Raw genomic sequence first — 11,690 nt, forward strand, 5'->3', positions numbered from 1 at the left:
TCGAACATCAACAGGGCATACCCCGTTCTCTCTAGCATACGGATGTGAGGCTATGTTGCCTATCGAGGTCGAAATTCCGACAGTCCGAACCCACATTTATGACCAAAACTCAAACCACACTCAGCTCGAAGAAACCATAGACTTGATTGAAGAAAAGAGAAACGAGGCTCAGCTGAGGAACGCTGCCTACCAACAACGAGCTACCAGGTATTTCAACAAGAGGGTTTGAGATCGAAAGTTCGGTGTGGGAGATCTGGTGTTGAGACGCGTATTTTTGGCAACACGAGATCCAGCAGCTGGTGTGCTCGGGCCAAATTGGGAAGGACCATACCAGATCGAGTCAGTCATCTAGTCTGGTGTTTACAAGCTAGCGAGATTGGATGGGAGCCCGGTACCGCGAGCATGGAATGGTGAACACCTTAGACCTTACTACCAATAGTATAGGAAAAGTGTTTCCTGTAACCATGATTTTTCTATCTGTATTAATTTGTCTGCTTTTGAATTCCATCAAATAAAGATCTATTTCGTTCAATATGTTATGTCTCTCTTTATTTTTGCAATCTCTCTTAATTTAATAACCTATGGTCAAACTCATAGGATATTAAGGGGGCATCATTGGTATATATACCATCAGCTTAAAAAATAAAATAACATACACGAAATGCACACAAGTGTCTGGATACAACCAGACGCGTGAGCTTAGATAGTTCGGACGTAACCGAATTATCAAAAACATACAAGTGTTTGGATATAACCAGACGCGCGAACTTAGATATTTTGGACGTAACCAAATTATCAAAAGATAAAAACGTTTGGATATAACCAAATGTGTGAACTAGGATTACAAACCAAACACGAACTTAATAGGTTTGGGGAAAACCAGCTAATACTAATCGATGATAAGTAGGAACCTAAACCTACTTCGAGATAAGTCGAGATCGAGGCTGGAACATATTAAAGGAAAATAGTTTCGAACTTATAACCTCGGAGAAATAACCGAGGAAAAGAAAAAGTAACTAAGCAATAAGATGTAACTAAACCATTCGCATTACATACCATACAAGTACTTTCGGGTTCATGGTTAAAGTAATATCCGACCTTGATAAATAACGAGATCGGAAACGGATAATTCGAGCTAACGATGCATGAATGAGTTGGGGTTCGAGCCCAAATCCAAACTATGTATGAATAAATAAACATAAACGATTCATTAATATAAAATGTGCAAAATATTTCGAACCAAGAAATGTAAAGCATATGTTTTAATATAAAAAGAAATTGTATCAGCCCTACGGGCATAAATTAAAACAATTACAAAAATAAGGGGACGCAGCCCCAAGATAAGATTTCTCCGAGATCAGATTCAAGAAGGAGGAGTCTCCTTGGCCTTCTCAGCATCGGCAGCACTGGACCCCTCAGGACGAATAGCATGACTATCCTTCTGAGCACCTTCGGAGGCGGCCTCCCAAGCAGCCTCTTCTGCCTCGAGCCGAGCATTCCACTTATCCAGAAGTTTCGCCTCATGAGGACCTAAGACGCTGGTATCCAGGTCTTCGTTGTTGGCCCACATTCTGTACATGGCCAAATCAACCGCCTGGTCCTTCTTCTCCTTGTACTCAGCAAGGAGATGAGCCTTTTCACCCTCAATTATATCAAAGGTGGCGGCCTGATCTTCTTCGAGCTTTTTGTTGGCCTCTTGGAGCCGAGTGTTTTCCTTCTCAAGCTCCGCGAGCCTGGCATTCTCTTTCTCGAGCTCCGCGAGCCTAGCATTCAGCTTCTCAAGCTCGGACGCTTTGGCCTTAAGCTCCTTGGCTCCTGCCTCAGGTCGTCACTTGCTTTGAGTTGAAGATCCTTCGCCTCCTAAGCATAAGACTTGCTCGAATGGATCTCATTATTCAACCCATAGTTGAGCTGGGCAGTAACGGCAAGAGACTGACAAAAGAAAAAATCGTCATTAAACACCCAGACTGTATAAATATAACTAAGAAGTAGAATAAAACTTACCGCGGCAGCAAGCTCGATACTCTTCTCATAGAGGGCAATGCAGTCTCGGGCATTGTTCAAAAATTTCCATTGAGGAGCGTCGAGACTGCTGAAGCTCTGACCGATTCGGGACATAACATCGGAACCCAGCATAGACCCATGGGGTCCAGCCGCATTGTCAATTACATACTCCTCGACGTGAGTAGAAACTGATAGCTTGTGAGCTCGAGAAGCAGAAGGCTTTCTGGGAGGTGGACCAAGTGATGACTGGACCACTACAAGAAGTTGGGGTTTGGCCATAATGGAGGTACCGACCTGTGAAGTCGGCGCCATGGTGGAGGCACCGACCTGCATAGTCGGCGCCACGGTGGAAGCACCAACCTGCGAAGTCGACGCCGCGACGGAGCTCGTAACAGGCGGAGCCGGGGGAGGAGGAGTTTTCTCAGACCTCCTGGGGACTTTGGTGGGTCGGTCAACCTTTCGCAACCCCGCCCTGGGACGCTTGCTCCTCTTGGCACCGCCAGTCTCGAGGATGTTGTCAAGGTCAGAATCCATCTTGCCTGCACAATCACGCCACAATGTAAACCATAACAAAAAGAGGGAACAGTATATAAAGTGATTCAGTATCGCATAGATATACAAAGTAATGATAGAAGAAACCTAACTGGAACTCTCCCCCGAGCTCGAGCTCAGGGACCATGAAATTCCCCCATCTTCAGAAGAGGCGGGGGGAGTACCTTCCCTATAGGTGGATGTCAACCTCGAAAGGTCCCTATAGTCATTGGTCCCATATTGGACGGTCATCCCGTCCCACACCTCGTTCAGGCTGTACATTGTGTCATACTTCCCGAGCCAACTATCAAACCTATGAACTCGGTCGTCTACCCAAGTCCATATATAGAAGTGGTCCCTATCATTTGGGCACAAGACTAACCTATCAGGTTGGTGCTTTAATAAGGTGGGGGACCGCATTCTCGAGCTAAGGATGACTTTACCTTGATCATCCGAGTCTGAGCTTGAGGCTTCATCGTTAGCCTCGTTCCCCGATGGCGGGCTTCTTCGGCGAGCTGGGGGCGGGGGCCTCGCCTCTCTCCTTGGAGGGAGGATGCCTGTGGGCAAAGGCACATGCTCCCAGCGGTCGTACTTTTTATTGGACCAGTCCGAGGTGGACTGGCCATCTCCCAAAAGCCCGCAAGCTCGGAGCTTATTCTCATGTAAGAGGTATGAGAGAGACCTCCTACTGTAAGGGAGTTGGAGTAGAGTCTCTCTATGCTCCTTCATTGCGTCGTCGAGAGTAGGACGGTGAAAATTGGCTGGAAAATAAGACACATTGCAACTAAGTACGAACCTACAAATAAAAGCCCGAGCACAGAGATAAAGAAGGTTGGAGTACTTACGAATCCGTCTGAATGAGTAGCATCGAGACGGAGACAAGCCATCTGTCCAGAAGAAGGCTTTCTTAAAGTCAGGTGAATGATTAGGAAGGTCCTCAAACACCTTTTTCTCTTTGGGGTAGCTCGAAAGATAGTAAAAGCCGTCTCCTCCCCGAGCTCGGGAGGGGTTGCTTTTCAGACAGAAGAGGTATAAAATCTCCTGTGGTGAGGGTCCTTCCCACTTCAGCTCGTGGTATAGCGACCTCAGGGCAGACAGAACCCTGTAAGAATTGGTGTTGAGCTGGAATGGAGCAAGCCCAACAAAGTCGGTGAAGTCCTTGAAAAATGACTTCAAAGGCAGTAACGCTCCTGCCTTCATATGCTCTTGGCTCCAGGCCGCATACCTCAACTTGGGATTTCCATCTCCCGGGGCACGGCAGCTTCGCTCACTGGGGGTAGGGGCTCAAAACCTTAGGGTGCCTGACAGCCTAAGACCATGGAAAGCCAGGATATCAGTTATCTGGCCTAGTGAGGTAACCGAGCTCCAGTAGTGCTCGGCCTCAAAGAATTCCCTCCTCGGTTGCGAGGTAGAAGGCTCCCCCATGAGCGAGAATTGGAGCTCTCCCAGACTATACGCAACATTCACTTTTAATTTAGGGTCGAGGGGAATCGGCCTGGGTCCAGAATTGGGTTCTAGATAAAGAGCCTCTCGAAGGGTTCTCCTCTTCCTCTCTATAACCTCGTCAATTTGGCAGCGATAATGAGCTCGAATCTCCTCCTGTTCGCGCGCGAGATCGTACTCGCGAATCAGACGTTGATTCCGAGTAAATAGCAACTCTAGGCTCGGGGTTTTTGGCGAGTAAGGGATTGCCAGCAACGACCCCCACCGTCTTTCCAGATTCTGTGACATCTAGCGAGAAAGAAAAAATGGTGAGGGCCATGCATGCAAGGGTTCAAGAATTACGAGCTTGACAGGATAAGCTCGGAGAATGCTTAAGAATGCAACGAGCTCGAAACTAAGACTTCGATTGAGAGTCAGAACGTGTATTCCACGAGAAAAAGGAGGAGAGTGAACAAAATTTTTTGAAAATCCCGAAATATCAGGGAAAAAGGGTGGTGGTTATTCAGAAATGGTAATCTTGGGTATCGTGCGTTCTTTAAAACCAAGATTTTATACTCGATATCTTGGTGTGCAAGACATGTCTTTCTAAATTTTGAAACCCAGAAAATAGAGACCTTGTTCTACACAAAAACTGGATTTAGAACCAGTGAATTAAGCCTAGCGTGGAGACTTAGACGTGAAAGCATATCGGTCAAAAGTCTCCTAGCGTGACAAACTAAGAAGATAAACTAATGCATTCACAGAAATTGCATTCACAGAGATAAAAGAAATACGCATACAGAAACTAGCATAAAAAAAAAAAAAGAAGAGAAAAAAAGGGACAATCGGATACTTACACATGATGGAGATTGCAGAAAAATCATCGATTAAAGGAGAGGCTGCAGATATGAGCTCACGGTCTCGAACAAACTGGCGGTCCTCTATTTCTTCGGCTGAGAAAACATGCACAAGCAAGAAGTTCTCAGGGATAGTTTCTGGTTTTGCTTCTTTTCTTTCTTCTAATGAGCGAAAAATAAAAGGAGGATGATGAGTGGGGTCTTATATATAGATGGTAAAAGGGGATTAATCTGAGCCATTGAACAAAACCCTTGCAAAATCCAACGGATAGGAATTAATGATATGATGGCACCAGAAAGGTGGCAGACGAACGATCGTGGGCAGATTTCCAAGGTACTCGAGTACCCTGAATGGGCAATACCCAACTGACACGTGTCCATTTTCAAGTATGTGACAGTACGGTTCCCGAAGAAAGTAGTTCAAAAGTTTCCTTCTCATAGGATTCGAACAAATACTTTTGAGGGGGAAAAATGTTACACCCAGATTTCGAGCCATGAGAGTTGTGACCTCGAAAGTTGGATTCATGATGAATGAACTCGTAAAGTCTGGAATATGTCTGAAATCTAAGCATCGAGCCTGCGAAGCAGAGAGGACTTCGAAGAGGATAGCCTCGAAATCCTCACAAACTCGAAAGATAGACCCCGAAGTACATCCGTTCTCGGGATAGCCTTGGATCAGGGCTCCGAGCCTGACGCGCGTATGAGCTCAAAGTCATATAGCCTCGGGAAGATGCTATAGCTCGAAAGTCAATAAGAAACCTGGGTGAACAGGGCCTTGACGATATAGGATAATAACTTTGAATATCCTAATGAGTCATCTAGAAGAGACGCAGTCTACATTGATTACTATAAATCCCCTATAATCAAGGGATATTATTTGTTCAGTTATACGCCCCCTGATCTTCAGGGGGCGTTTCCTTGTATATAGGATTGCTGGCTTTTAATGCCATTTAATTTATTTGCATATACAGAATAACTTCCCGAAATATGTGGGATAGTATTATGAAATCTTCTCTATAAATAGAGAGGTCATGCACCATTGTAAAGGACCGAATTTTTGTGATCTTGAGAGAAAACTCTGGAGAATTCATCCTTGAAGAATTTTCAGAGATCATCTTAAGTTTAATAACAAAGACTCGTGGACTAGGCAGATTTAACTGCTGAACCACGTAAAAAATCTCGTTTGTATTATCATATTTTTATTGGCCATTACTGATTATTGTTTTCGTGCTCTTCTTTCGCTGTTGACGAAAAACGGCGTCAACACTATGTGCCAATATTTTTATGATTAATGATTATGGACTAAGATAAAAAAAAAGAATGTAACTAATGTTGTCCCCGTATCAGAGAGCTTGCGGGCTAAAGTAAATTTGGTCATGAAAATCCATATCTGAATGAAAAACATGCAAATGTAGTTGATGTATATGCTTGGAGACGTAAATTCCCCATTAATGGAATTAACTGCACCTACCGTATATATCAACAACATTTTCATGATTTTCATTCAGATATGGATTTTCATGACCAAATTTACTTTAGCCCACTTGCTCCCTGATACGGGAACAAAATTAATTTCATTCTTTTTTAATCACTGGTTTGCAGTCATTAATGATAGGATGTTGGCAGATAGATAATAAAGTTATATTTTATATGTTGTTATATTAAAAATTTATAAGTTAGGTTTTCAAATAATGTTATATTGGAATTCGAGATACGTGCTTTTTATTGTGCAGGCTGAGATGACCGAGCGTCGAGCATCGCATAGTACGACCCCTGTATCATCTGCTGCTTCTTGTGTCGGCGATAATGTCGATGGTCAGTTCCCGCCTGATATGGATATTGTCACGGATGTCCTTGGACCCCGCTCGCGTTATAAGAAAGGGTTTGGGGGGTTGCCTAGGTTTAAGGCAATTGGCGCAAAGAGGGCAGCATCTTCGTCAACTTCTCAAATGTCCGGGCAATTGCCACCTGAAATGGACAGCCTTTTGCAGCGAACTCAGGACATTATGCTAGAAAATCAGAACCTAAAAAAGCATAATACCAAACTTGAGAGTCGTCAACGGCGTCAAGATCTCCTGCTCAGTGCTTTGTTGAAGCAAGTTGGTGAATTGGCTCCTGGTTTTACAGTTGACTTACCAGACCAGGATCTGGACGAGGACGATGATGCTGGCGGGGGCGGGGATGATGAGGCGGGCAGTACTCGTTTGTAGAAGTTTTTATTTATTTATTTAAAGTTTAATTTATGAGACATTTATTTTAATAAACTACTTTTATATTTTCATGTTTGGTGGAGACAATAAATATTAATAGTTGTAATTTTTTTTTATTTATAAAATTTTAATTTTAATTTTAATTTTATTTCTAATTAAATAATATTACTAAAGAATTAAATAATTATTAATATATTAAAATAAAAAATTATTAATTAATATTAATATATTGAAAATAAAATTAGTAATTTAATCTAAAATATTATTAAAAAAATACTTTTACCGGCGCAAAATTCTGTCGGCAAAAGTTTCAATACTCACTATATATATACACCTTTCCCGGCGCAAAAATGCGCCACTAAAAGAGTCAACTTTTACCGGCGCATTTTTGCGCCACTAAAAGTGTTTTCCACAACATGACAAAAAATTTTGCCGGCACATCCTTATTTTTACCGCGCGTATTTTTTCGTCGCCAAAAGATACCATTACCGACGCATTACATTTGCGTCGGCAAAAGTGAAATTAGCGACGGAAGTACGTCGCGGTCCTTTGCCGGCGCAAAATTGCATCGGCAAAAATTGCCTGGGTTTTGCCGGCGCAAAACCTTACTTTTGCCGGCGCAAATTTGCGCCGGCAAAAGTCCCGTTTTTTGTAGTGATAACTAAATATTGGAAATCTACTTATCTCATAAGCCTTCTTCTTCTTCATTTGAATTTGGCAATAGAAGTGAGGATTGTGTCAGAAATTGATACTAAAACGATGGAGGCAATTCTTGTCCTAGGGGGTTGAAAAATTGTTCGCAATCTACCAAAATTACTATTGTATTAGGCAAATATATTTGTTGTTGCATTAGCGAGATTCACTAAATATTATTGTACCTTTTGTGGTAAAAATGGTTGAGTCCAAGGTACTTGTGAAGGTGCCAAGAAAGAATTATCAACAACTTTATCTTTGCCTTCTAGTACTCTTGCAACTATTTTTCTATGACCTCAATGAACATCCAACACTTCAACAAAAACATTATTTATATTTAGTGCAGCACATACCTTGCATGTACTTTTACTACTGCTATATGAAAACATGACTACATATCCTAAAAACCCTAATAGCTATATTAAGGGAACCCTTATATTAAACATCCTTTAAAGATTTTGGAAAAACTGTATACATGATAGAACGAGCTTTACATATAGCTTCTAATGGCATATCTTTGGGCATGGTAAGAATAGCTTTGCCTTCAGTCATATATCCACTTCTTCCTCGTTAACCCTCTCCCATTCAAAGCATTGAATTAAGAACCCAAAGTCAAGCCCATTACACAATGGGAAAGGCCAGCTCCGGGACAAGCCCTTCTTCCTTGTCCAATGCCATTAGCTTGTTGACTTGTCCACCTTTAGCACCCTCGAACCATTAAGGCTTAAAACTTTCTATACCATCCCATAGTTTTGGGTCTGTATGTATGGCCAATGCATTAAAATATATAATTGTGACACGTGGAATGCTGTATCCCCCAACACTACAATCTTCAGTTGAAAAGTGAGGTACAAGCAATGGAGCTGCTAGATGGAGCTTAAGGTCTCGGAGATAATATTCTTGAGGTATGGAAGTTTGGAAATATTCGGTTCTTCCAACAATTGTGTTGTCCTATTTGATCATCAAGTTCATTTCTTGCTTTTTCGAGGATGTGAGGATAGTTAAGTAAATTGGACATTGTCCATTCTAATGTCGTGGATGATGTGTCAGTCCCAGCCAATAATAAGACCTAAAAAAATCAATATTTAATAACACTATGATCACAGACATATAAAGGACGGTTTAGAAAAGTAGTTTTTTTTTCATAATTGCTTAGTACAGTGGTTTCATTTGTATAATTATATGCAAAATGGTCTTCCTGATAAAAATTCTTGACACCCAATTTTGAGTTCATTTTATAGAAAAATTATCAAAAGAATACAAGTTTGCTATTTTTAATAATTAATCATAGACATATATATATATATAATATAATCAAATCAACTAACGAATTTAAAGCCTTTGATGATTTCGTCAGTGTAGTTTTAAGGCTGAGAATTCTGAAAAGAAAGTAGATGATCGATCATATATAGTAGTGTCAAGTTTGGTCCTATTTCAATGATCAATGATGAGTCCTTGCAAGAACTCATTTAACCTTTGACTAATACTCCTTAACTTGTATTCATAGCCCTTTCTAAACCTATTCAAAAGACTGGTAAGAAATCAAAGGGAATGGCAGCTTGGCCATAGGTTTTAGCCTCGTGCCAGAGCTTCTTGACCCGCTGGGCCTCCTCTTGATTAGTGATGTCATCGCCATAATATTGTTTTCTAGTTACCATTCTCATTATCATGTTGAAACTCATATTTGAAAGCATTGACTTCATCTTTGTCTTGGTGAACTTGAACTTACCATCATTTGATTCACTAAGTGAGTTCTTAGCGAGGTTACAAAGCAATTGTTTTACTTCATCTTGTCGAATGTCCAAAAATGACTTGAGTCGACTTGACGTGAAGATCTCCAGGGCCCCGATGCAGCAGAGGTTACGCCAATGCTCGCCATAAGAGGATAACACCATTGTGGTGTAGTTGTAGCTAAAGTACTTAGGAGAGTTGAGGCGTGGACGATTGTCGAGAATGATATATCAATTTGGTGAAGCATTGCTCAACGACTGAGGGTGATGATACGATGATGACGCCGTGGGAGACGAACCAAAGGGAGAAAACAGTGCCGTATTTTTCTTACAGATGGTGGAAAGTCCCATGAATCGGGTATTTCATGAGATGAAGATGGCCTATGTTGGGAAGCCATTAAGGTGGGGTCATTACAAGAAAGAAGACCTTTGTCGGCGCAATTCAGAATTGTGTCGGTAAAAAAGACCTTTACCGGCACAATTAGTGAAACGTGCCGGCAAAAACAAAGTCTTTTACCGGCGCTCTTTTGCGCCGACAAAGGTTTATGAAGATTAATAAATTAAATATCAGACATTTTTGCCGGCGCATGTCACCTAACGCGCCGACAAAAGTCAATCGTGTATATTAAACTCTATGCACGTTTTCAAGAAGATAGGTGGCCAGACTTTTGCTGGCGCGTTTAGTTGCGCCAGCAAAAGTATAAAATGCGTTGGTAAAAATGTATACTTATTTAAACGACACCATTTTGGATTAGGGTTTTCTGATTGACTTTTGCCGGCGCATTTTTATACTTTTAACGATATACCCAGCCGCCCGAGCCCTTCTTCCCCATTTTTGCAATTTTCAATTTTCTCTTCTTCCCCTTCTTCCCTTCTTCAACGACACCACCACCACCCCCACCAGCCGCACCCCGAGCCCACCCCACCACGATGACAGCCCGAGGCCACCCCACCCCACTTTGACACCGCACCACCCCACCCCACCCCACCCGAGCCCCACCCCGACGCCACTGCGAGCCCACCACTGCCGCCTCCCTCCTCCTCCAAGTCGCCCCTAAGGTAAGTTTTATAATATAGTTTTTTATTTTCTTTTATTTAATTTATGTATTGAATTTAATTTTTTATTTTGTTTCTATGGAGTCCCCGAGCCACTGCCGGAGCGGAGCCACTTCACCCACTATAATATTTTTATTTTTTATTTACTATTTTTATAATATATGTTTTTAGTATTTATTAATTTTTTTTTTGTAAAATTAAAAAAACATATTTGAATATGTATTTTTTTTATTTCAATGCTTTATATGTAATTGTTTATTTTTGCTTGTTAATATTTATTATATTGTATTTTGTGATATATGTATTTTTGTTAAAGTATGAACTTTAAAAAAATCATATTAATAATGTATGTTTATATTTTAAAATTGTTTTATATTAAATGCGATATGTGTTGTAAATATGTATTTAATAATTTTTTTTGCATTAATAAAAAAAATCATTTTTGGTATATGTTTTTTTGTGGTTAAATATTTGTATACATGTAAATTGATGTATTTGTTAATGTATATATATATATATATGTTTTGTATGATTTTGGAATATTCTGGTTATATATGTGTTTTAATTTGTAGGTTTTAAAATTTTTGGGATAGTTTGAAATATAGTCGTTATGTTGCCCAAATTATGTTAGACTTAGTAAAATTAATAAAAGTTTAATAATTAATTAAATAAAAGTTTAAGTATAATTAAAAAATATATCTAAAAATTAATTTTTAACTATAATTTAAATACAATAAAATTACCAATCATAATAATTAACAATTAATTTTAACATTAATATTAGATGTTTTGTAATTGAAAAAAGTTAAAAATATAAATGATTTAATAAAATATAATTAAGTAAATATCGAGAAATTAATGTATAATTAAATTAATTTTAAAATAAAAGTAATAAATAAGTAAATGATTTAAAAAATTGTAATAATTAATAATTAGATACATTTTCTTTGGTAAATATAAATAATTATTTTTGCCAGAGATAGGATATTATTATCACTTAGTGATAATTAAGGAGACAAACAGTCATGAAATATTTTGACTATTATTTCCCTCAATTTAAGACAAATATTAATATTTTCTGAATTATTTCACTTAAAGATGGCGAGCGACAAAAGCTGGATGAGTGCGAAGAATCGTTGGTCTCCGGAGTATAGAAATGGTGTTAAGGAGTTCTTCGATATCGCTAA

At 39.9% G+C, this 11,690-nt stretch overlaps 1 pseudogene; it reads right to left on the minus strand.

The window, feature by feature from the left end:
* Window positions 1-8,155: 8,155 nt before the first annotated feature.
* Window positions 8,156-9,844, minus strand: LOC133832048 (cytochrome P450 81E8-like; annotated as a pseudogene).
* Between the last annotated feature and the right edge of the window lie 1,846 nt (window positions 9,845-11,690).

Source organism: Humulus lupulus, chromosome 1 (assembly GCF_963169125.1).
Source record: "Humulus lupulus chromosome 1, drHumLupu1.1, whole genome shotgun sequence".
NCBI lineage: Eukaryota > Viridiplantae > Streptophyta > Magnoliopsida > Rosales > Cannabaceae > Humulus > Humulus lupulus.